We start from the raw sequence: 25197 nt of genomic DNA on the forward strand, positions 1-25197 counted from the left end.
TACTGTCTTGGTGACGAAAAAAGTTTAAAGTTGCTAATGATAAAATCTGCTGCAGCCACCTTCTGTACTCAGGAGGGGAGCTAGAAAATTTTACCTATTTGTGCTTGCCAGAAGAAAATATGACAGAAGGACAGATTTGCTAACAGCAATACATCTTGAAGTGTAAGCGCAGAATCTGGATCAAGACATTTTACTTCGATGTGTTTGGCAGGAGACATTTTCTTACTGCTGTTGATTTGATCGGGGAATTCATAGCATTTTGCTGTTGCCTGTGATTTGGCTGAGAAATCATTTGTAAAAACTCTATTGTAGCTAATCAAGGACACATGGTGTTCGTTTTAGAGTATCTGTGACCTCAACCTGCCTCTGTAGAAGTGATTTCTGCGATAACCAAAGATTTGATAATATGAGCGGGAAAAGGACATATGTAGGTAGATGAATTTCACAAAACTGCCTCTTGTAGTTCCTGTGCTATTCTTTAAAAAAAAGTTTTCTCTCACTATCTACTAGCAAAATAATTTCCTATGATACATCAATTTCCTGTGATGCCCTGACTATTGACTTTAGATTTTAAGTGCATACTGAAAATATTTGGATATCTATTAAAATCATTACATACTCTAAAAGGTTTTATTTTTTTAACAATTACTTTAGTCATCTTAATAATTCTGAATTGTGCTTTGGCTTTTTTTGTGATACATTTGCCAGCATTTAAAATTTTTTAAATTTATTTTCTTAGAAACATTTTATTTTCTAATTGAATTTCTTCACAGAAGTCTTCAGGAAGCTTATGTTCTTTGACACCTCTGTAGTCATTTTAGGCTCTGTTAGTTATTAGGGCAGCCTTCCAGAGCAGTGGTGGTTCCAGTTAGTGATGTGGAGAGGATTAGTAAACACCCACTCTGTCTTACCCAAATTGTTGATATAGTGTGGAGTGGGTAATGTAATCAAAGTAAACTAAGAGTCTTGGAATTAGAATTGTCGAGTTCTTTTGAGTTCTGAGAAATTAAGAGTTTTTTTGTATAGGTCACTTTTTTTTTTTTTAAGATTTTATTTATTTGACAGAGAGAGAGAGAGAGATCCCAAGTAGGCAGAGAAAGAGGGGGAAGCAGACTCCCTGCTGAGCAGAGAGCCCGTTGTGGGGATCGATCCCAGGATCCTGAGATCATGACCTGAGCCGAAGGCAGAGGCTTAACCCACTGAGCCACCAAGGCGCCCCTGTATAGGTCACTTTTATATGACAATCCCTCTATATAGTTGTGTCTGTAGCAGTTCTTGGTTTTTCTGTATTAAAGAATCTAATTTTGGTGTGGTTTACTTATAATTTTAGTTCATGTAAAATGATTTTGTGAGATGAAAGCTCTTTGTTTTGATCTGCAGCTATTAAAATAATTATTCTATAAAATATCTACACAAAAAGACAAGTCCTGTATGATTAACACTTATATGAGGTGTCTAAAGTAGTTAAATTCATCGATACAGAAAATAGATGGTGGTTGTCAGGAGCTGGGGAGAAGGAGATATGGGGAGTTGTTTAATGAGTATTAAGGTTTCAGTTTTGCAAGGTGAAAAAGTTTGGGAGATCTGCAAAATAGGGAATAAATTTGTCATTGGACTGTATACTGTAAGATGGTAACTTTTATGTGTATTTTATCATAATTAAAAGTTAAAAAAATTATGATATCTACTTTTCATGCTACATTTACAGTGAGCACTGAGTAGTGTATAGAATTATTGAATCCATATGTTACAGACCCAAAACTAATATAAAATTATATGTTAATTATACTTCAATTTTTAAAAATCCGTGTTTTCCATTTTTGAGATGGGAAAACCAAGGCAATAATTGTAACTAAGGAATGTAAAATGTAGCTTAATATATTGATTTCAGTGTAACAGATTCTTTTAGCCTCATTGTGTACGTCTGTCTTCCAGTCTCCTGGGGCAACTCCTTACCCCATCTCTTTCCGACTTCTCAACACATTCTTACACTTAAACTCCTTCCCCAAATTGCTTGCTTGGTCGATTTGAAAAGTTTTTAATAAGAAGAAGATCATAACTGAAAATGATGTAAGTCTGTAATGCAGTCTGCGGTCTCTTTGCCTAGTATTTTAACCTGTTACTAGAGACCTGTAAGAACCGTTCTGGGACAAGGACTCTGTGGCAGGCACTGTGCTAGTACTTCCACATGATGTGTTTTGCGAGTCGATTGTTTATCAGAAATAAATCAAACTGGCCAGACTGAAAGGAACTTTTGATTATTATTTTGGAAGATGGCTTTGGCCATGGGAACATTTTTCTTCTTGTAACAACTTATAAGTTACTTAATGAGGATATATTCCTAATAAGAGTACCTTTTGGTGTTTAAAAGTGTGCTTACATATGTTTTATGAATATAGGGAACCCATTTCCAATATGTGGATAGCTATAATGTCTCCAAAGTTTTTGTTATGCCAGATCTATGAGATTTAGATCAGTGGGGGCCGGGCTCCAGAGAATGAATGAGAGAGCACGCCTTTTCTTCTAACTATAGCATTTATATCACAGACTGTTGATGGCCAGCGCGCTGTGTCGTACTGAATGGAAGGCCATGCATGCATCAGAGTGTTTGTTTTTAGCAGTTATTTTTAGCGGCAGAGTTAGAAATTGGTAGCATTTTCATTTTAGGGTGTACTTTTTTATTTATTATGGTAATTCCAAGAAGGGTAAATAATTTTAGACATGTGTATTGAATGCATGTGTGCATTATTCCCACGTGTGTGCATGTGTGTGTGTGTGTGTGTGTGTGGAGAGAGAGAGAGAGAGAGAAGAAGAAAAAGACGTTCTCTTAATAACAGGAGGGGTAGAGGCTTAGTCTATTATCATAAAGCTCTGCTAATGTAGCTTCTGAGTCATGTGACTGCAGAAAAGGCTATTATCTCAATGAAAAGGAAACCAGTTTTTAGAGCAAGCAATAGAATAGAAGCAGGAAGAATTTTCGAGTGTTCCACCATGCTGGATTGTCAAAGGGGGATCTGTCTGATCAGCAGCTAAAAAAGGATTTGTGAGGCTAGTTTGTCAGCTATCGTTAGAAACAAATGATAGAGGAGATAAGCGGCAGGGGGCTCAGCATGTGCTTAGGTCACATCAAGGCATAATGTTGGTCTGGTTTAATAGAGGAGATTTATCTCAGAGGCAATAAATGTATTGCTAATTGTGGGGTTTGGGGGGGTTTTGTGCTTTTCTGAAGAGTGATGTGTGGTATTTTTATTTACATCACTGGTGAAGAGGAAGACAAGCTGCTGAGCCCCGGTTTGAACTGCAGAGGCTGTGGACAGTTACAAGGTGTGTTTCCCAAGTGCTCTGACTTGATATTTGGTAATGTTCTTGGAATTCTGTGTGCTGGCGGATCGGAGGTGCGTGCTGTCCAAGAGAAGACCGAGCCTGACAGCCGGGCAGTGACAATGTTCTCAGGAACAGATAGATTCAGTGCCGTCCAGACTGATTCCTTCGTGGTCCTTATTTCTTTTGTGTTTATTTCATGATTAAAGGTTTTTTACAGTGACTTTATGTGGCCAGATACAATCTCATGCTTGTTTTAGAAAATATTTTGATAAGCATTTTAAGAAGAATTCGATCCAAATCTTAATCACTAAGGAATAAATAGAAGCTTTATATTTGTATCTCTGTGGGTTTTTTTTTTTTTCTTTTTCAGTATCCTTTTGTAATTCAGGCTTAAGAGAGCTTTGCAGTGAATTTGAATTTACTTAATTTTTGGTTAGTTAATAAAGCTTTCTTTTTTGGTTGAGGCCTTGAATGAATGATTTTTTAAAAAATTATATATAGTACTTAACTTTCTCTGATTTCTTACATCCTTATGCTATCACATGCAGAAAGCTAAAAACATGTTAATCTTGAGACCGCTTGTCCACGTTTTTCTCATGCTAATGCTATTAATTCTCTTAGCAGTCTGTACTTTGTTCTTAACCTTGGAAGGTGTAGTACTTAAAAATCTGAGACTGGGGAGAGATAATCATAAGCTCTGTCTGAAAAGGGTTAACTGTTAATGTTGTATACCTAAGGAATGAATTCACTAATATGTTTTTATTTAACCTCTAGAGCAGATATGCCCCACTTAGGGAGAATGTTTCCAAATCACGTATTTTGAAACTAAACTGTTTTGCACATACCTTCTTTTTGAAATTGACATTGGAGAAGGTAAATCTATTAGGCTATTATGCACTGTATAGACAGTATACAAAGAATTAAATTATTTTATCTTTTGCAGTAAAAGATGGTGAGAACTGCTCAAACAATTTTTAATTATAAGTGCAGGAGATTCTCTCTTTCTCTTTTTTTTTTTAAGATTTTATTTATTTATTTGATAGAGACAGTGACAGAGATAGTAAGAAAGAGAGCACACAAGCAAGGAGAGCAGCAGGCAGAGGGAAAAGGAGAAGCAGGCTCCCTGCTGAGTTTGGAGCCCGATGCGGACTCAATCGGAGGACCCTGGGGTCATGACCTGAGTTGAAGGCACGTGCTTAATGGACTGAGCCACCCAGCACCCCCAGGATATTCTTTTCCTGTTTATATCTACAAACCATATCTTAGCATGATAGAGTTTAACCATTCATATTACTGAGATTTTCTTTTTAAAAAGACACTGGCCCTCTGGGCGCCTGGGTGGCTCAGTGGGTTAAAGCCTCTGCCTTCGGCTCAGGTCATGATCCCAGGGTCCTGGGATCTAGCCCCACATCAGGCTCTCTGCTCAGTGGGGAGCCTGCTTCCCTTCCTCTCTCTCTGCCTGCCTCTCTGCCTACTTGTGATCTGTCAAATAAATAAATAAAAAATAAAAAAAAATAAAAAGATTCTCTCCCTCTTCTTGGGACCGCCTGGGTGGCTCAGTTGGTTAAGCCGCTGCCTTCGGCTCAGGTCATGATCTCAGGGTCCTGGGGTCAAGTCCCACATCAGGTTCCTTGCTCGGCAGGGAGCCTGCTTCTCTCGCTGCCTCTGTCTGCCTCTGTGCCCGCTTGTGTGTACTCTCTCTCTCTCTCCCTCTCTGGCAAATAAATAAAATCTTAAAAAAATAAAATAAAATAAAATAAAAAATAAAAAGACACTGGCACTTTTGTCAATCTACTTAAAAAGACAGCTTGGTACAAATAAACAGTTAATTAACTGTGATTGTGATCATTCTAGAATTTGTTTTGAATCATAGGACTCTCCCGCATTCTTGTTAATAAGTAGGCTGTAATACAGAGTTGCATACTGGTTTAAGCCCAAGACTCACTAGCATCATATGTTAAAATTTTTGAATAATAAAATTTGTGTAGCTAGGCTGATTGCGTTTTCCTTGTTTTTACTTTTAAGTTTTATTTTGTTGCCTTACCTGACTTTAAATCAATGCAAGGATTCTGGAAAAATTCAAGGTGTTTTTACCGAGTACCTGCTATTATTACAAGGTACTCTTGGAAACACTATGAGAAAACAAAGGCAAATAAGATATTTAAACTAACAAGATAACTTATATCTGGCACTGGAACCCAGTCTCAATAAATGTAATTATCCTGGATCTTATAGGACTTTTACATTATTATGAGGAATTTCTTGTAAAACTTGTTTGGCTAATCAGAGAATACATTCCTGATAACTCTGCAACTTTTTCCACAAGCAGGCTTAAATGGTAGTTTTAACTGGTCTCCATTTGTGCCAGTTCATATGTCCTTTGTACTTATGACAGAAATACGTTCATTTTTTGCAATCTCATAAAACTAGAATATTTTTTGTTTCTGATTGTGTTGCTTTTCTCCTAGGATGTCAAACACCAGTCCTTTACAATTTTAAATTACTTTTATAAAAGGACAAATGATACATTGTGTTATCTACAAATATCTTTACTTTTGGAGGCTGGGGAGTAAGAACCCCAATCTTATTATTAGAGTTAAAAGACAGAAGTTTTGACGTCAGGGTAGTGTCTAAACAGGCCAGATGACTAGACTTGCAAATCCTGCTACACTTAAGAATTCCAACCACAATAATTAACCACAAATATTATAATCAGGTCTGATCTTGTCAGGCTGAGGGGGTTTGCTTCTTGGAACAATTTTTAATTTATAGGAAAGATAGGGTAAGAAAATACCAAATTAAAGGTGATCTTAGTATTCAGTGTTGTAAAACTCCATCAAATATGTTTATAAGAGATTTTAGGGTTTTTTTTTTTTTTAGAAAGTCAAAGTTTGGGAAGATTTTGGCAAGATGAAGGTGTTGGGCAATATTTTAGACAGTTTAATTCTTTGAAAGCGAAGGGGATATAAAAGTGATGAAGTAAAGAAGTCTGTGCAATAGCCTACAAATTGTTCTAAGGTACCTTTTACAGGGTTTACTCTAAAACTGATGACTCATGAATGCTGAGAGAAGCTTAGAGTCCGTTGGTTTGCACATGTCTCCTACAGGTGTCGCAGTCCTTAACATTAAAGAGAGAAGACTTAGCGTTTCTGGTGTGTTGTTAACAGGTGTAGCAGTGACTCTCACCAAACTTACGGTTAACACACAGAGTTATAGCTTGTAATACGATGATCACTAACATAGGATAGCATAGATCTACATTAGCTTTAAATGTAGAGATAACTTAGTTATTACTGTTTATCTATTTTTAAAAATTTTGTGAGAAACACCAGATGCTGTGGTTTTGACATTGAATGAATTGTTCTTTAAAAACCAGCTGAGTTGAGAAATATTTTGAAGTAGAAGCTAGACATTTGGTTCCATCGTTTTAGATAGCAAATCAAATTATACAATAAATTAATTGGCTAGAATAAAGGGTTGTAAAAGCACTCTCTGTGATTTATATTTAAAATTCATGTTTTGTGTCTAAATCCTTAGATTCAAGTCAAAATAAATGATAAATATTATGCAAAAACTTTCTTGGATAACAAGAACTTCTGAAACTTTTTTGTTTTTTTAAATTGGCCGTTCCAAGTTTTTGCTTTCCTGCTTGAGAATTTTAAGTGAGAAAATACCCAATTTCAAATGTTAGTTTTATGTATGTTTATTAAAGATGATATTTTGTGGGCTTTTATCTTTCCCATCTGTGATGAGGAAAACAACAGTAGCAAAACAATTAACAGTGATTTTGTTAATCATGAAGTTAACTTTCATTTGGAGCTTGATATGTGCCAGGCATAGTTCTAAGGACCTCACATATATTCATTTAGTCTTTTTTTTTTTAAATTAACATATAATGTATTATTTGCTCCAGGGGTACAGGTCTGTGATTCATCAGTCTTCCACAATTCACAGTGCTCACCATAGCACATACCCTCCCCAATGTCCATCACTCAGCCACCCCAACCCTCCCACCCCTCTCCCCTTCAACAACCCTCTCAGTTTGTTTCCTGAGATTAAGAGCATTTTATAGTTTGTCTTCCTCTCTGGTTTCGTCTTACTTCATTTTTCCCTCCCTTCCCCTATGATCCTCTGTCTTGGTTCTCAAATTCCTCAAATCAGCGAGATCATATGGTACCTATCCCTCTCTGATTGACTTATTTTGCTGAGCATAATACCCTCCCGTTCTATCCATCATTTAGTCTTTATAGCAACACTGTGCTATCCTATACCTGTTTCACAGTTGAGGAAACAGACACAGAGAGGTGAAGTAACTTGTCCAAGCTCACACAGCTTAATAAGTAGTAGAGTTGGATTCAAACAGGTACCTTCAGAGTCTGTGCTCTAAATTACTGTGTAACTGGGTTCAGGTGGTGTTGCCGGTTTATTCTGGAATGAGAACAAGATGAACAGAGAGACAGGAGAGAACTGTGTTAAGACTGAAATGATTTTGTTTGTCCGTGTTTGTACTTTGATAAGTTTTACTCTGTTCCATTTCAAATATGTAAGATAAAAACATCATTCAGATGGTGTTTGGTTTGCACTGAAAAGAAACACGTTCATGAAAAGTAACTCAGCTAAGGCAGAAATGTGCTTTCGAGGAAGGCGATATGAGGGAGAGCATTAATACAGGGTAGTGGAGATTAGTACAAGAAATGGACTGTGAATTACCATGAGATTAGTGTGGCGAGGAGAGGTTCTGAGTTGTGGGATCTGAAAGATGTCTATCACGTATTTTCTTACTTAGCTATTTTACCTTTTTTTGGCAAGTGGAGCCGTTTACTCACCACATTGCTGTGATGGAGCACACAGGTATTAAAACCACAGAGAATCCGAATTCAAACACTGAGAACAAACACCTCTGGAGTATAACCCATTGCCTTGAGATTTGTTGTAAGTCATTTCATAGCCACACAGATTCCTTAGAGAGGAGTTCCCGTCTGGATAGTCTTTCAGAAGGGGATCCGTCATACTTTAACAGCTAACAGGCATATTTATTCCTAGGTAATGTCACTCGTTCTCATCAGTATTCATGGTAGAAAAGGCTGGCCCTTACTAAATCCTTGTAGATTGGATTTGAGTGGGAGTGAGTGGGAGAGTAAAGTATGGATATAGCTTTATCATTTGTCTTTGGTCTCCCTTGATGTACCCTCCATTTTATTTCTAAAATGCAAAAGTAGCCAGTTTTATTTTTTTTTTTTAAAGATTTTTTTTTTTAAATTTATTTATTTGACAGACAGAGATCACAAGCAGGCAGAGAGGCAGGCAGAGAGAGGGGAAGGGAAGCAGGCTCCCTGCTGAGCAGAGAGCCTGATGCGGGGCTCGATCCCAGGACCCTGGGATCATGACCTGAGCTGAAGGCAGAGGCTTTAACCCACTGAGCCACCCAAGTGCCCCAGCCAGTTTTATTCTTGAACTTAAATCCTCCTGCTCATTTCTTTAACTCTTTAGTGTAGGATTTTGTTAGGGGCTTCACTAGTACAGGAGAAGAATAACCGACTGTCCATGGGGGTGAGGAGAGGAGAGGATTGATCAGGGGACACTTAGTGGAGACACTGAAGGTTGAGCTGCTTCTTAGATGATCACCAGGCCCTGGTGAATTTACAGGGCACTCTAGGCCTCTGCTGGCCATCATAGGAGCCGCTAGCCACAAGTGGCTTTTGATCATTTGAAATGTGGCTAGTATTTTTTGACCACAGAATGCACTCAGATTTTGAAGACACTGCCCCAAAAAAGAATATAAAACAGCTCAGTAATTTTTACAGTATTGATTGCATGTTGAAAAGATACTATTTTGAATACGATGTGTTAAAATATATTACTAAATTTAACTGCAGATGTTTCTTTTGACTTGCAGTGTGGCTACTAGACAATTGGTGGCTCAGGGTGTCTTCTGTCCTCTCTTTTGCTTTGAGCCAGGAGGACAGCATGTGTAAAGGGAGGTGGCATGAGGTAGCAGTCTTTCTCATAGTTGATACATCTGTGCCAGACGTAAGGGATACACTAATGAGCAGGAAGGTATAGACCCTTCCCAAGCCCACTGTCTTCTAATCTGTAACCAGATTAGAAGTAACCAGCAATTTGAAGTCCACATTCCTTGGCAGGGAATAGAAGGCCCTTTCATGATCTGCCTCTACCCTTCTAGATTCATGGCCGCCCCCCCGCCCCCAAACACTGGCACCTGCAGACATTGTCCCATGTTCTACATATAATGAAAACTACAGCTGATTCTCATTATTCGCGGGAGTTACATTCTATAAAGTCCTGGCAAACAGTGAATTAGTGAATGCGGAGCCATTGCTTCTAGGGAAAATAGAGTTAGGTTTCTCTGTGTCTCTGGTCATGACATTTTAGTTATTCGATTAATACATACCTTTATTTTAAGTGTGTTTCTGTTAAATACACCTTCTTTAACATAAATTAACATTTAACACTTCACCAGCAGCGTTCTAAATTGGGCCTGAATGCAGCTTATCTAACACTCGTATATTCTCCATAAGGCGCATCACAGACTCTTGTGCTTGGGAACACTAGACCTCACTTCAGTATGTGTGGAGGCCATTTGAAACAGGGAAGTCACCAATAAAGAGCACAAAAATGAGAAAAATGTGGCCCTGAGTATACGGCAGAAGGAATACTCCTTTTACAGTGTAAGAATTGAAACAGGGAGGCAGTGTCACTTTGTTCAAATAGGAGGTGCTATTTGTGGAGTACTTACAAGGAGCCAAGTAGTTCAGATAATAATGACTGTTAATAAAGGCGGCTGGCTCTCTTTGAGGAGGCAATTTCTGTGCATCAGGCTGTGTACTTACATAGTTGATCTCATTCAGTTTTCATACAAACTTTAGGAAGTGATTATTATTTCTGAATTTTACTGACATGGAAACTGAGGCTCAGAGAGGTTAAGCACCTGTCCCAATGTATTGCACAGTGATTGAATGATGAAATCGAGAGATGAGCCAGACTCTGTCTGCCTCGGGGGCTAAGGAAGGGGATGAAGTTCTATACAGCGGTCATGCTCAGTAGGGCTTTTGTCTTCGGTGGGAGGGGTGGAGTTGCAGCCTCTGGTCTACAAATTCCCCTGCTTCCGTATCTGTCCAATAGCCTGAATATTGGAATCTGGAGGAACAGTGCCTGTGATACCATTTACTGTGAAGAAAGGCTGAGAACCGCCATGTATTTGTTGACTGTGGTGGCAAAGGTGCTCTCCGTCTGCTTCAGCTGCTTCTGTTTCACCAACTAATCAAACATTTCAAACTCAATGCATATCTTTTTTCTGCTTTGTAACTTTGGCTCATTCGTTGCTCCATATGCCTTTATTATCTTGTGGTTTCCTTCTTTGTGTCTTTTCAACTTGTCTCTCTGCCCACGAACAGCCCTCCTATATTCCACAGGCTGGGAATCTGTTAGACTCGAGCAATCACCCTTATCTTTGCCTGGAAGGAACTTGGGTGCCAGATCACTCCAGAAGACCACTGGGCAGCCTGTAGATGGGACACCTGGGTGGAGTGCCTCACAATACTGGGGTGGTGTCTTCTGCGGGAGGAGCTGGATAAAAGCTGCTTTGGAAAAGTCCCCTGAGGGTCTTTAGGAAGGGGTGTGGACATGCTTGTTAGGTCCAGAGCAGAGCATGGTAGAGTCTGGTGCTACGTGACATATACAGAGACCATCTACAGGACTCTGTGTCTTCTGTTTCTTCACATCGGAAATTAGAAGGCTGATTTCAGTTCCCTGACTTTTTTTCTTGGTTGTTTGTTGAGTGTAGTTGTTCATGTAGATGAAGCTGGTCTGTATGTTTATTATCAGAGTTACCCATTGCCGAGTTACATATAGCTACCTCTGCCAGGGTGGAAATAGAATTCCTACAGTGACCCATTCCAGAGGCCCCTTCTGGCTTCTCTGATCAGATCTTTTGTCACCTCCAGATTCTTTCAACTCCCAGGTAACCTTAAGACAGTTGGAATTAGATTCTGGAACATAATTTTCTAATGTACTTGGTTGGATATGTTACCAGGGCACCTAGGATTAAGTAGGAAGAAAGACAAGGTAACATTTAAACAGGAAGTTGTTTCTTATGTAAGGGTCATTGTGAGCACAGTGTACCAAAGTGAGAGAAATTGACCCAATTATTGCCAGACACAAAAAGCAGATTTTCACTGGTATAGAAGGAGTGGGCTGTTGGTATAGAGATAAATTGGGGCACAGTTGAGTTTATGGGGTCCCGGCATAATCCTAAATGTCAAACCACCTAAGTTCAGCAACACTTTGTGGTTCATTTGGTACGTGAAGGTTGTGGGATTAGTCTGCGGGCTAGAAATGAACAGAAGCGCAGAGGGGCATATCACCGTGACATGAGAACTCAAAAGGAAATTCAGGGAAGAGAAAAGTTTGTGTTTCCTTGGTGATACCAAGAGGAAAGAACAAAACCTCATTCGTTCCTAGCATAGCATTGTACGGTCTTCAGCTTTTGGATCTTCTGTTGGTTGGTCAGTTCACATTGGAAGGTCAGTAATTAACAACGTGTGCCAGTGCCAACCACATGTGGCAATTCTGGTGCAAACTATCTGTCCCTTTCATGATGTTACAGTTGAAGATCCCCATGGATAGACATTCCACAAACTTTGAGGGTGGTGTGTTCATCTTTTTTCTAGCAATATTTTACTTAGATCATTTTTTTGTACCATCACCTGACAACTCTCCTGCTATATATTTTGAGATAGTCGTTTAATGGCTTTTTTAAAAAAAAGATTTTATTTATTTATTTGACAGACAGAGATCACAAGTAGGCAGAGAGGCGGTCAGAGAGAGAGGAGGAAGCAGGCTCCCTGCCGAGCAGAGAGCCCAATTCGGGGCTCAACCCCAGGACCCTGGGACCATGACCTGAGCTGAAGGCAGAGGCTTTAACCCACTGAGCCACCCAGGCGCCCCTGTTTAATGGCTTTGAATTAGAGAGCATGAATAAGTGTGGAAAGAGCATGGACTTTGCAGTCAGAGCTTGGTTTGAAACCTAGCGATTTAACATATAAGCTTTGAGACTTCGGACAAGTCATTTGGCTTCCTTGAATTTGGTTTTTCTCTGTAAAACAGGGGATGATATCTGCTTTGTAAAACCCTGTGAATTAAATTAAATGATTCAGTACCTAGTACAATGTCTAACACTTAATAATTACAGACACCTAAAACACCTTTTCTCTGTGAGATATCCCTTCAGCATACTTGGTGTGTTTTCTTATGCATGTTTCATTTCCCGGGTAGTACACACACACACATACACACACACACCCCTGCTTATTTAAATAAGTTCTTAGTGTCTGTTCACTGACTAAATTCCCTATGAACCTGTTATTTCTAACTTCTAGAGCAACATAGAATCTCATGCTTCTAAGTGAATTGCAGATTTTAAATTTTGCCTTTATTCTTGCAATCTAAGAGTATATTTGCTATTTTATTTCTAGGATCAAATCATTTGGTTGATTCACATTAAACTGGCAATCAATAAAAATCTCCTGCTTATCCTCACCTAAGTTATCATCATCATGGTTTCCCCTGTTTAGAACTTCAAACAGTTGATTCCCCCCCCCCCCGCCCCATCTCATTGCAAGATTCTACCCTTCCTTTTGTGGGTAGTTACCATGCTGTTTATGGACACTATGTAGTAACCTGCTTAAGCTTTCTTAAATTTTAAAAGATACAGAACTGTATGCTAAAATTATATCTAAATAACCATGGTGAAAAACACTGAAACAGAGTATCTGTTAGAGGACATGAGACATACACAGGTACGAAGACCTGTGTCTTCGTTAGGTAAAGAGGCAGCGTACTTCAGGTAGGCTCTAGAGTCAGCAGCTCAGATTCTAGTCCCCATTTCACTCACCTCTTGGCTGTATTTGACTTTGAATGTGTTTTTTTTTTTTTTTATTTTTCTGGGCTTCAGAGAATGGTAATAATAATGACTTCCTAGGGTTTTTGTGAGGATCAAATAAAATAATAACAGTAATAGTGCAGGTATAACATAGCAAATGTTCAATGAGGTTACCTGTGTTGGCGAAATAACTTTATACTCAATAGCAGTTTGTAAAACAACTTATCCAGTGAACTTTAAGGGCTTCTGTGTCAGGCATTCTGATAAGGGCCTAGGATAAAGAGATGAAGCATACTTAGTCTCTGCCCCTCAAGGAGCTTAAAATTGGGGAGTGAAAAAGACATAAATAATTACACTATACATGGTTAATGGTAGAGTTATATATATAGGCTATTAAAAGATAGAAGAAGTGAATTTAATCTTGGGGAGAGGGCCGTGTGGGCTAGGTTCTAAAAGATGAGAGGTAATCAGACCAAAGGGGGAAGACACATGGTCTGTTCTATGTACGAGAAGCACAGGGAAGAGATGACAAGTACGTAGTACATTAAGTAGGTGAGGAACCCTAGACAGTTTACATTACTGGGTCAAACAGAATAGGGTGGGAGAGGAGACTGGAGAAATAGGCAAGGGCTAGATCCCAAGACATGTGACATCTGAGGCAGCACAGACTTCCTCTTGGAAGGAAGAGAGTCTACTGAAGGTTTTGAGAAGGGCAATTATCTGGAGGTAAGGAAACTTAAGTGAGATAGATAATCCAGGTAAGAAGCGGTGACAAGCTGAACTCAAAGCTGTAATGATTATCATAGTGACAAGAGGGGAGACTGTTTATGAGGCGAAGTCACATTGTTGATGATTTGATGGGAAGAATGCAGAAGCTTAAAGATGATGTTCAGTGCACAGTCGCTCTTCCAGGTGAGGCAATTTTGGGGTGCAGAGAAGGAACGGATGGACTTAATTTGGTGAGTTGGATTTTGAGGTGGAAGCTTTGAGAGGTCAAGGCTGGAAAGAAAGATCTGGGAAACCATGGAAATAGGTGATACCACTGTGGGGAATATTAAGCTGAAGTTCTTAGCCCAATTTGGACATTTGAATTACCTGGAGAGTTTTTAAGCAAAATACTCATGGTCAGACTGCACATCCAAAGATTTAATGGGTCTGGAGTGGTGTCCTGGTCATCTTGTTTTATGTTCTATTTGTTTTGTTTTGTCTATATGTGTTTTTTAAATTGTGGTAAAATATGCATAACTTAAAATTTATCATTTTGACTATTTATAAGTGCATGGTTTAGTAACATTAAGTATGTTCACAATGTTGTTCATTTCCAGAACTTTTTAATCATCCCAAACAGAAACTCTGTACCCATTAAACAATAACTCCTCATTCCCCTTTCTCCCCAGCCACTGGTAGCTTCTATTCTACCTTCTGTCTCTGTGAATTGATTATTCTAGGTGCCTCATAAAAGTGAAATCATAGTATGTGGCCATTTGTGTCTGACTTTTTTTACTTAGTGTAATGTTTTCAAGGTTCATCTATGTTGTGGCATGTGCCAGTATTTTATTCCTTTCTAAGACTGAATAATACTCCATTGTATGTATGTACACATTTTGTTTATTTATCTGTTGATGGACATTTGGGTTATTTCCATCTTTTCGCTGCTGTGAATAATGCTGCCAATACTATGAATGTATATGTATCTGTTTAAGTCCCTGCTTTTAATTCTTTGCAGTATTTAACCCAGAAGTGGAATTGCTGGATCGTGTGGTAATGTTGTATTTTTTAAAAGCTCCCCAAGTGATCTTTAAATATGTGGTTATGGTTGAGAACCTGTGATACAGAAGAAGCGTACCTAATCTGGAAGACCCATAAAATGGTCTTCGTGGGTAGGTGACTTCTTAGGAGAATTGTGTGCTTTGTTTTGTATATCTGTGGTTTTACGTTTTGGCTTTGATCCCATTCTCAGAAGAGTTCATAACGCCAAAGTGGTACTAGGAATCACTGTAGAACCTAATTTTAAAATAGACCAAGATTGGAGTAGACGTTTCTCCAAAGAAGATACAGAGTGGCCAAGTAAGCACATGAAAATCTGCTAAACATCATTAGTCATTAGGGAAAAGAAGGTGAAACCCAACAATGAGGTACTATTTCATATGAAATAGGATGGTGATAACTTTTAAAAAAGGAAAATATTAAGTGTGGGCGAGGATATGGAGAAACTGGAACCTTTGAACATGGCAAATGGAAAACTAAAATGGTGTATCCACTTTGGAAAGCAGTTGGGCAGTTCCTCAAAAAGTTAAACATAGAGTTACCATATTACTCAATTTACTCAATTTTACTTATTTATCCAAGCGAGCTGAAAGCTTATGTCTCTGCAAAAACTTGCGTGCAAACGTCCATAGCAGCATTATTTCTAATCCAAAAAGTAGAAACCCAAATGTCCATCCGTGACGAGTAGAGCAATAAAAAGTGGCATATTCATACACTGTAATGTTTGGCCATAAAGAGGAGTAAAGTACTGATATGTGCTGCAATATTGCAGAAATTTGAAGATACACAGATGGCCACATACTATGTGAGCCCGTTTATATGAAATGTCCAGATTAGACCAAATCCACAGAGACAGAGAATGGAGATCAGTGCTAAGGCATGGGTGAGAAGGGAATGAATAGTAATGGGTATGGGGTTTCCTTGTGGGGTGGTGAAATTTTACAGAATTAGATGTGATCGTTGCAAAATTATGTGATTAGACAAAATCATGAAATCTACGTGTTTTTAAAAGGGTGAATTTTGACAGGATGGGGCGCCTGGGTAGCTCAGTGGAGTTAAGCCTATGCCTTCGGCTCAGGTCATGATCTCAGGGTCCTGGGATTGAGCCCCGCATCAGGCTCTCTACTCAGCAGGAAGCCTGTTTCCCTCTCTCTCTATACCTGCCTCTCTGCCTACTTGTGATCTCTCTCTGTCAAATAAATAAAATCTTTCAAAAAAATGAATTTTGGGGGTGCCTGGCTGGCTCAATCAGTAGAGCATGCCTCTTTCTATCTCTGGATCATGAGTTCGAGCCCTACATTGGATGTAGAGATTATGTAAATTAAAAAGCTTAAAAAAATAAAAGGGTAAATCTTATGGCTTGTGAATTATACCTCAATAGAGCTGTTGAAATTGATTTTTAAAGGAGCACCTGGGTGGCTCAGTCGGTTAAGCGCCTAGTTCTTGATCTCAGCTCAGGTCTTAATCTTAGGGTTTTGAGTTCAAGCCCTGCATTGGGCTCCCCACTCGGCAAGGAGCCTACTTAAAAATAAATGAATGAATAATCAATCAGTCAGTCTGAAGAAGAAGAAGAAGAAGAAGAAGAAGAAGAAAACAGCCAATGGGAGGATTGGCTGAGAGGGAGGTCTGGATACCTGCTAACGGGACGATCCACAAAAGAGATGGGAAGAGGATAATGAAGCCATGCAGGAGGAGGACCTATGAAGAGTTCTTTGCTGTGGAAGCCTTGGAATAGAGAGATTGAGGAGGGCCCCTGGGGGAATGTCACCCCGACAGGCAAACCCAGCAGAAAGGTGAACATCACACACGATGTGCCAAGGAGTCCTGCAGGTTTGGCACATGAATGTTGTGGAAGGCTAGGGTGCCATATTCGGTGGGGTGGTGGGAAAGAAATGTAATTGTTTTGGATCCTGAAGTGAGTGGAAGGGAATTGGAATAAACCACAGGCCTAGATGCCCTTATTTTGAATCTCAAAATTGAACAAACTCTGAAGATGGAAAGGTTTTTATAACTCATTTGGCAGTAAAACCTGACCTGAATGGATGTGAAATGATGTGTAATCTTCATTTGTCCCAGTTGGTGTGAATATTCAGACATATCACTGCAGAAATAATATTGAATTCGATTACAGAATGTTTCCACAGGCCCCTGTGGGGATGTTGTGATAGATGGTGTATGCCCCATGTTCTCTTCCTAAGATTAACGTGTATCTGTCTATCTGGGTTCTAAATTCTTTGGCCCCCAAGTGTTTTGGATAAGGGACCACAGACCTATAGTCATTGGGCAGGTCTGGTTATGAAGGAACAATGTGAGATTGAACAGTTGCTAAAGAAGGATTCAGGCTCAGGGGCATGGGGTTTTTTTTAGGATGGAAATGACCTGAGTGTGCTTATAGGTTAAAGTAGAGAGGACGAGGTAGAAATTTTGGCAAAAAGAGGCTTGGTAGCAAAGTCTCAGAGAAGATGTGGCGGGAAGTAGGAGACGGGGTTGGAATGTTGGTGTTCACAAGAGGAGGGATCACACATCCTCTGAGATACCAGGAATGATGATGAAGATAGCGGTGGATATCTTTGTGAGAAGGAGGAAGGGAAGTTGAGTAAAGTCAAATTGAACAGCTATTTGCTGAAGTGGTAAAAGCTGGAAATAATTGTTGGCATAAATAGAAGGAGCTGACTTGAGAACAAATAAAAGGGTTGGCAAGCAGGACTATGGGTCCAAGTCAAGTTTAGAAAGCCTTAAAATGTCTGTGGGGCTATTCTGCCCCTTAGCTGTATGATTTTCTGTGTCAGTGCCACTTCCATGAGTAGAGAAATCTTGGGATTAAGTTTTGAAGAGTGAATCTTGGGAGAGGAGATGTGTGAAAGGGAACTGAGGATGCCCTGGGGCTGGTGGTAGTTGCAGCTAGGTAGGGAGGGAAATGGGGTGAGGGCAAGGCACAAGGGACTAGGGTTCCTTGTACATGGAAGACCGGTGATTGAGGAGAAAGACAGTAAGAAACCTAGTGTGCTGGGAGGTGGTGGGGGAAAGTGGCATTCAAGTGGCAACAATTCTGGGTGGTAACAAGACTCAGGGTATGATCGTAGGAGGCAGCGGCTAAAGTGAAATGGAGGTGAACTTTGTTGGAGCTGAGACAGACGAGGACCTCTGAGGATGGGTATCACCTCATCCACACAGACTTTGAGATCACCCAGGATGATGACCTATTTGGGCTGAAGAGGAAGAACTAATTACAGCTCAAGCTTTCCAGTAAATGTGGAGGATTGAGAGGCATGTTGGTAAATCTCCGACTTGAACACAGATAGAGGGTGTCTTATAACATGGGTTTCAAAGAACCAGATCTTTATGCAAGGTAACCCTTGTACTAGAGCCGTGACCTAATAGCTGCTCTGAGGAGTGTGGCGAGTATGACCCCACCTTCTCCCTCAAGTATGTGTGTAATGAGGGAATGGGCAGCTTCTGGAATGGACTACAGGGGAGGCCCAGCAGGGGAGCCAAAGTAGCTCCATACTCTGTAATTGGGTCAAGGGTGTAGAGGAATTTGTTACCACAGTGTAAGGACTTCAGAAGGCACAGGGAGAGATGTAGGGTGGAGTAGAATTGTTATAGGTTGTATTAGGGAAGAAGCACAGGTTAGATTAAGAATAATGGGTGGTGACCAAATGTGAGAGTAGTTTCATCTTTGCTCATATTCAAATACCAAATACACTAGAATAGAAAGATTGTGAGGGGTTTTCCTTTTTCTGTTTTAAAATTTTTTATTTTATGTACTTGTTTTTGTATGTATTCCATTATTTTAATACAAAGGTATGTAGTATAGTGTCATCATGCTGGTTTGGACTTTTTATTCTGGACTGCTAATACTCAGATTTTCCTAAATGTCATCTTGTTATCACACATGACAGCTGTGTTTTGTGTCATCTGCCTATCTGATGAATAGTTTTTTGGTGGCTTTTTTTTTCTTTTTTTTTGAGTAACTGATTAAAAAAAAATAAACCAGACTAGACTGGAGAACTTCTCTTTGTTTATAATAACCAGTTAATTAATGCCAAGAATGTTATTCCACAACCTGAACTGATTCTTCATTGTCATCCAGCCCCGTAGTTCTAAGTTCTGCTTTCCTTTCCAGATAGTGCTGGGCAGGCTTTGGCTGATCACCTGGGGTCCTTCTGCAAGGGATTCTGGTGACGTTGGTTAAAAGCTCTGTGGGTGATTCATTAGCAGCCAACCTTGGGAACCACCAGTGGAACCCATATTTTTCTTTCATCTCCACAGTGACACTATGTCAGATGCCTATGGGACTGGCACATACTGTCCCTGTGCCGTATCCCTGACTCAGCATTCTTTTATCAAAATAGAAATGAAGTTCTTGTAAACATTTTAAAGGTATTCAATTCCTAGTAATCAGTTTAAATTATAATGTCATGCCATAATCTTCAAATTAGAGTGTGTTAAAAAAATCATAATACCTATTATTATTGTGTATTTTGCTGAAATGGGAACTCTCATACCCTGCTGAGGTGATTGTAAGTTAATAACAGCTTTTTTGGAAAGCAACTTGATAATACCCATAAATAGACTTAAATAACAGTCACACCCTTTGATCTAGCAATCACATTTCTGAGACTGTTGTATTGAGACTATTGATTATTGTTTTTTTAATTTTTTTTTAAGATTTTATTTATTTGAGAGAGAGAACATGAGCAGAGGGGAGCTGCAGAGGGAGAGGGAGAAAGAGACTCCCCACTGAGCAGGGAGCCGGATGTGAGGTTGGATCCCAGGACCCTGAGATCACGACCTGAGCCGAAGGCAGACGCTTAATGACTGAGCCACCCAGGCGCCCCAGAGACTATTGATTATTGTTAATAATCAGAAATATGGATCAGTATTTATATAAAAGGTTTTTTATTACAGTGTTATTTATAATAGTAAAAAATGGAAGCAATCTTAATAATTAACTATAAAAATGATTAAATACATTATGGTGGGCACCTGGGTGGCTCAGTCATGACCTTCGGCTCAGGTCACGATCTCAGGGTCGTGGGATCGAGCCCCATGTTGTTGGGCTCCCTGTTCACTGGGGAGTCTGCTTCTCCCTCTCCCTCTACCTGCCACTCACCTTGCTCGTGCTCTCTTCACTCTCTGTCAAATAAATAAAATCTTTAAAAATAAATATGGTATCTTCATATGATGGAATAGCATAGTGCCACTAAAAAAAGTGTTTATGAAGACATTTAATATCATGGAAAATTTTTATTGTGTAACATTAAGAAAACAGAAAAGCATGTATAAAATTGTATATATATAGTTTGTGCTTAATTATATATATATATACAATACGTCTTAAAATACTAAGCAGAAATGTTTTTAAGTTAATGGTGATTCTCTGGGTCGTGGAACTATATGCAATTTTATGCGTTAGCATTTTGTATTTTCTAAATTTTCTATACTAAGCACGTATCACTTTTATTAAGCAAAACTAATAAAACTTTTATAAAAGTAAAATTCTTGGGCACCTGGGTGGCTCAGTTGGTTAAGCAACTGCCTTTTCAGGTTGTGATCCTGGAATCCTGGGATCAAGTCCCGCATCGGGCTCCCTGCTGGGCGGGGAGTCTCCTTCTCCCTCTGACCCTCTCCTCTCTCATGCTCTCTTTCTCACTCTCTCTCAAGTAAATAAATAAAATCTTAAAAAATAAATAAATAAATAATAAAATTCTTAGTTTTTTTCCTTTTTCTTTTTTAATGATTATTTATTTATTTATTTGACACAGAGAGAGAGAGAGAGAGAGATAAGCAGAGAGTACAAGCAGGGGGAGCAGCAGGCAGAGGGAGAACTAAGATCCTGGGATCCCAGGTCCCAGGACCCTGGGATCATGACCTGAGCTGAAAGCAGACGTTTAACCAATCGAGCCACCCAGGCGCCCTAAAATTCTTACTTTAATCTCTTTAGCAAAATTCATTTGGGATGAATTGTTGGAGAAGTCATTCTTGCTCATAATAATCACCAGTGTGTTTTCTAAATATTTGCAGACCGCCCCTCTATCTGTTCAACAAATTAGCCGGGTTATCAACATCAAGCTTAAAAGCCATGGCGCTTGTTGTTATTGTTGTTCTCTATATGTTTTGAATAACAGCATTACTGAGATTCCCTGCACAGAACATATAGCTCACCCTTCGTAGTGTACAATTCAGTGGTTTTTAGTTGAGTCACAAATTGCATAGCCACCACCATCTAGATTCAGAACATTTTCATTAACCTGAAAAGAAACCCTGTACTAATTAGGAGTCACCCCCCATTTCCCTTTCCCCTTAACCCCTGGCAACCACTAATCTGCTTTCTGTTTCTATGGATTTACTAATTCTGGAGCGTTCATATAAATGCAGTTGTACACTGTGTGGCCTGCAGCAGTATCCTGTTTGCTAGTCTTCAGCCCCTCCCCCCTCCACTGCCAGAAATGTCATTTATGCCCCCACCATGCCAGTCTTTCTAGCATCGCTGTGACTTTACCACCTCTGGCTCAGAACTTTTCGTTGTGCCCCTAGTTTATGAAATCAGCAGGAACTACTACTCATTCTGGCATTTGAGGTTTTCTGTCCTCTGACTCTACAAAGTAGGCACTTACTAAATATTTGGTGAATAAATGAATCCAATGAATAAAATGTACTCTGCCTTATCTATCCCTTTCCTTCTCCCTCAGGGAAGAAGATAATTACTCTGAGTTAGTCGGATTTCAGGTCACTGATGGGGCAAGAAACCCTCTCTCTGAAGTTTAGGGCAGTGGTAAACTTTAGCAAGCATCCTACGACTGTCAGCAGGGGGGCTTGGTGGAGGGCTGGCCACCCCCCAGAGGCCACTCCCAGAGGTCCTCATTCCCTCGGGCTGGGCGAGTGCAACGTTGGTGGTATAGTGGTGAGCATAGCTGCCTTCCCTAGGGCTGGGCTAGAGCCAGACTGCATTTGTGACCGTTCCTGGGCGGCACGTTCAGACCACAGTTCCAGGGCCTGATAGCCCGCCGAGAGGGGGAGAGGGTGGGTGAGGACACAAAGATCAGGGCTCCCCAGTGGCCTAGTGCTATGTGTCACCAGCAACTCTGGCCCAGCTTTGTTCTCCATTAGCTGTAGCAGGCGCTCTGCTCCTATCTCCTGCCCCACCTCCCCACCCCAGCTTCACTTTGGAAAATTGTGCCCACTCTTCCAAACCCAGCTCAGGTGTTCATAAAACCTTCACCACGGCTCCCCACAACAAGAAGCAATTTTCTTCTTAGTAGTACTTCGTATTTCTTATATATACTGGATTCTGGTAATTCCATTCTTGTTTCTTCCTCCTAAATCTTTGATTTCTCGAGACTAAGTTGAGTTTCTTACTCAGTAATTGTACTGCCGTGTCCATAGAACACAGTAATTTGCCCTTAGCAGCTTACTCAGTAATTATCAGTACAGTTGAACATCAGAAGGAAAGAAATGCAAATAGATTTTTAAATTAAAACCCTATAATTTAGGTTATATTTTTAATACCAAAAAGAGACCTACCTGTATTAATTAGAAACTTAATCTCATATGACACATTTTTCTCCAGGACCAAATGTGTTTTTGTCCTAAGTAACAGTCATCGCTCTAGGTTTTGAAACATTGGCCTAAAACAAAACACCAAACTAAAGAAATCATATGCCTGTGTTATGTAGACACACGTGGTATGTCGTGAAAGCTCTGAGAGCCAGCTGAATTTCCTCCACATCGTTGAGCCCAACTGCTGCCATGGTTTGGGTTTCAGCATGAATTCTTAACCCTTTTTTGGTTTTGGACCAGACAAAAGGAATATGATATAGTTAGCTGTCTCTGAGGTGTCAAGTAATTATTTTAATTTCTTGTAAGTGTCATTTCAAGTTTACTGCTTGCCTGTTACGGTTAAATAAGATGCAGCTGTCTTACAAATCTTTATCCACAGGTGTAGGTCTTATAAAACAGTTATTCGCACGTTGTAGGACTAATGAAAAAAAAGGTAGAGAACACCACATTCTCTAATGGGAGTTGGTTTTAATCTTTCCAGTGTCTATTCTAGGCTATTTATTTAGTCCTTTAAGTTATTATTATTTGAAACATACTTTAAGCTAATTTGGGTCTGAATTCTATAAACTACCCAGTAGGTAATTAGGAGCTACCGTTCTTGAGTCCAATTATATTTATAGTTGTACAGAACACCATAACTCTCCATCTGAAGTTATTAAAGGGAGAAAACCCTCCATTTACAACTCTCCAGGACAACTCTGTCCTCTTCAAAAGTCCTCAAAACCTGAGGGCTCCCTGGCCTCGGATCCTGAGGTCAGAGAATTGAACTCTATTGTACATAGTCAAAATAATAACAATATGATTGTACTTCTGAAAGCTGTTTGTGTATCCCAAGTTTGAAACTTGAACCAAAACATACATCTCCTGTCAACTACTATAGTATGGTCAGTTTCAGCAATTACTGAAATCCAACATTTGAGAGAGGAAAAAAAAATAGTGTTTTGGTTCATATTTTTAGATGCCAACTTTATTTAAAAAATGTTTTCAGAATAATGATTCTTGTAAATAACTTTCTACATTCTAGTAATTCTCAGTAAATGATTCTGTGGGTATGTTATTTGCAGGTAAAAATGCTTAATTTGGTTTATTTTTATAAAACCAAATTGGATGGGGGGGTGGGGCTGTCAATCTAGGGCTGCCCTTTTCTATTTTTAATGGCAACCGCTGCCTCACAACCAGTAGTGTTCAGAGTTATTGTAACAATGCAACTGAAAGAAAGTTTATAGGAATTGGTACGGTGAGAAAATGATTCAGAGGTCCTCCCATCAAACCCAAGTTTTTTCCTCCTTGCTCACTTTCTACTTTTGTGGAAGAGTGGTAGAGAACAGAGAGAAAAACAAAAAAAAAAAAAAAAAATACTTCAGAGAGACTTCTCACACAGGTTTTACCCTAGTCAGGAAACATATTTTAAACTGCCAAAGGGGCTTGTCGCCCTGTGCTAGTTTTTCCTCTAAGCACAAGCATTGAATTTGGTTCCTAATACTTTATCCCTGGGATGTGCTGACAAATTTTGCCCGTACTTTGTTTTCCTGTTTGATTGGAGATAAAGAACTCCCAAGAAAGTCTGGAGTTAAAATGAGTGAGAATGAGAAAAGGCAAGGAAAGAATGAGTATCCCAGGTCTCATCTGTGGCACCCAGAGACTGCAGTGGGGGAGGTAGCCAGTGGGAGGTAGCCGGCTGAGCTTGCCGCCAGGAGAGTGCCCTGGACCCTCTCCAGAGGGAAGCAACTAATGATGCAAGAGAGAGAAGTGTGGTTTTAGTTCTGTGCACCTTGAGCTGGGGGAAAAGTAAAAGGGAGCCTTTCATTTTTCCTGCTGGAATCCAGGAAGCCTTCATAAAGAGGATGGTTTTTCAGCTGAGCTTAAGGGATAGGATTTTCCTGAGGAAGAAGAGCAATTTAGTAACCTTTGCTGGAAGGCTCTTATGATGTGGGTATTTTTCTTGCTTTAAGAGAGTCACATCAGTAGGAGAGAGAATATGAGAAAATATGAGAAAGTTCCTGAAGTTAAGGAGAATAAGTGATAAGTCCAAAAGGACCAAGAGCGTCTATCTTTCTTACATAGAAATAAATTTGGAGAAGCATAAGTTGGTTGTAAGATCGTTTTAATAGTCTGGAGACCGTTGTGGGATATCTTTTATCAAAGGAAATAATTTATACTTCAGATTTCATTTAAATGAAGGTCAGTTTCTTATTTCATTGATTTGGGGCAGCCTTTGTCTTTCTTTTACTATAAGGTAGGCTTACTTCAGTTTATGCAATATTCTTTCCAAAAATATGCATGTAAAGAACTTGTGCATTTGTAATTCGCATTCCAGAGAACTGATTATTTAAAAAATCTCTTTCTGGCCCGTTCCCTCCCCACACCACCCCCCCCCCCAGCAGTACAGCCAAGTCTCTCTTTCCTCCTCTTCCCTTCTTCCTCCCTTCCTTCTGTTCCTCCCCTTACCCCTTTCCCTTCTCCCTTCCTTTGCAAAGTCTTCCCTTCTTTCTCCCTTACCTTCCTCCTTCCTTCCTCACCTTCCCCTCTCCCTTCTTCCCTTTTTTCTTCTTCCCTCCCTCCGCTTTTTTTTTTTTTAAGATTTTATTTATTTATTTGACAGACAGAGATCACAAGCAGGCAGAAGAGAGGCAGGCAGAGAG

The 25197-nt window shown here is 39.7% G+C and overlaps 1 protein-coding gene across 3 annotated transcripts in view; it reads left to right on the plus strand.

Annotated features, from left to right (window-relative positions):
* The window catches only part of NCOA2 (nuclear receptor coactivator 2), a 294244-nt gene that overhangs the window by 149480 nt on the left and 119567 nt on the right, over positions 1-25197 (plus strand). The gene's annotated exons all lie outside the window — the stretch shown is intronic.

The sequence above is a fragment of the Martes martes genome, assembly GCF_963455335.1.
Source record: "Martes martes genome assembly, chromosome: 4".
Taxonomy (NCBI): domain Eukaryota; kingdom Metazoa; phylum Chordata; class Mammalia; order Carnivora; family Mustelidae; genus Martes; species Martes martes.